Source organism: Mus pahari, chromosome 9, assembly GCF_900095145.1.
Source record: "Mus pahari chromosome 9, PAHARI_EIJ_v1.1, whole genome shotgun sequence".
Classification (NCBI taxonomy): Eukaryota; Metazoa; Chordata; class Mammalia; order Rodentia; family Muridae; genus Mus; species Mus pahari.
In genome coordinates this window covers 44,567,403-44,569,560 of record NC_034598.1, presented here as the reverse complement: position 1 = coordinate 44,569,560, position 2,158 = coordinate 44,567,403, and positions in this window count along the sequence as shown.

Here is a 2,158-nt window from a genome sequence, read left to right as displayed (position 1 = left end):
GGCATTAAAGATGGGCACCACCACTTCCTAGCTCTCCCACACATCTTCTGGAGATGAGAGTCAGGCCTGTGTGGCTTGAAACTCAGAGTTCCACCTGCCTCTGCTCTACCACGCCCAGCCTTTCCCCTTTTGTCTGTCTGATTTCTGAGGATGCTGGCAGTTTACATCCCCAGAACTGAAGTTACAAATGGGTGGACCAACATGTGGGTGCTGGGAGCTGAACCTGGGAAAATGGCCTGTGCCATGTCTTAAAGCTGATTCCATCCTTTTCTTTTTATTTTTTAAAAATATTTATTTCTTTATGTAAGTGTTCTGTCTTTATACACACCAGAAGAGGGCATCAGATCCCATTACAGATGTTTGTGAGCCTCCCTGTGGATTCTGGAAATTGAACTCAGAATCTCTGGGAGATCAGTCAGTGCTCCTAACCACTGAACCATCCCTCCATTCCACTCCATCTTAGAAAGGCATTGGTCACATTGAGCTCCCCAGAGGGCTTCAGTGCACCTGACCCTGCAGCAGGGTGGAAACCTCAGAAAGGCAGCCTGAGAGCTGCTGACAGCCTGGTCATCTCGCCTCGGGTCATGAGATGAGTCTGAGGTTTCTGGAGTTCCCAGCAGACTCACACAGGCTTCCCGCTTGTCTGTAGGAGGCTGAGTCTGCCCTCTAGAGGAGCACTCAGAATTGTCCTGGCGGAAACCTGCCAGGCCTAGAAGGCCATGGAAGTCTCCCTCCCAGAAGCCCTCACTCGCTCGCCCGGGATTGGGATCCCTGTAGGCAGGAGCAGGGAAGGGGCACAGCTTCAGTGTGGGAAAATGGAGAATGGAGACAGGTGACACTGAAGGGTCTCACTTAGTTCTTTGGTCACCATAGGCTGAGGGCCGAGAGCAAGCTTGGCTCAAGTTCACCCTCTATGAAGTCACACAAGAGCCAGGGAGTCAGCTTCCTAGCAGCCCACCTTGGTGGCTTTTTGTGGCCTATACTGTGGCTTTTTGTGACCTATACCATTTGACTTACTGAATAGTGCACACCACTTCTCGGCCTCTAGGCGAGGTTCTCGTGACTTACACGTAAATCGGGATTAGGGTGTGGCTCAGTGGTCAATCATAGGGGTGGGAGGGGGGGAGGGCTTGTTTCAATTCCAAAATAGTGCAGGGCAGTGCATGAGCCATCTCTAATCTCAGCACTTGGGGAGGAGGGGGCTCTGTGAGTTCCAGACGACCCAGGGCCACATAGACCCTGCATAAAAACAATTTCAAAAGAAGAAGCCAAATGATATGCACGCGAGGTTAACAAATACATTCACTGGCAACCAGCCATGTGTTAGTTCCTCTCTTGAAGAAGATCCGAGTCCAGACCTTTATGTTGGGTCCTGGCCTGGGGCCAAGACAGCTTGTTTACCAAGATCTGGGCGGTCCCTGCAGTGCTGACCACAACTCTAAGTCTGTCCCGACCATCTCTGAGTCACCCTGCTCTCGGGCATTTATCTGTGCCTGTGGTGTGCTGCAGGCTTCTGACTGACCCCTCACCAGGAAGCCCCCAGAGGAAGCCCCACCCCAGGAAGAAAGGCCCCTTCCCCTCTTGCTGATAGCAGGGTGACTGAGGAGTCTTTGGACTCCTGTCCTTGGGATAACAAGCTGGCCCCTCCTTCCCAGCTTCTCTATGTAGCTTTCAACTCACCAAGTAGCTGAGGAAGACCTTGAACTTTTGATCTACGCCGCCCCACCCCCCCACCTCACCCTGTGTCCGCTGTGCTGGAATGCCAGGCTTGCCCCACCCCAGCTTCACGAGGACCTGGGGATTCCCCTGGGCCAGGCAAGCACAGTCCCTGCCGCAAAGTGTCCTTTCTTCTGAGACCTGCACACTGAGTTGATGTGGGAAGTGTCCTAGGGCCACCTATGTGTGAGGACCAGGGCTGAGAAGGGTGGCAGGTGCTCCTCACCCCTCCCGAGGCTGAAGCTCTGCAGGACAGGGGACCTTCCCCAGAACCAATAAATAAATAAATAGAATGTAGTTTGTAAACAAAGAACAAAACCCACAAAAACGCTGGCATGATACGTCTTTTTTTTTTTTTTTTTAAGTTTATTTATGAGTACACTGTAGCTGTCTTCAGACACACCAGAAGAGGGCATTGGATCCCATTACAGATGGTTGTGAG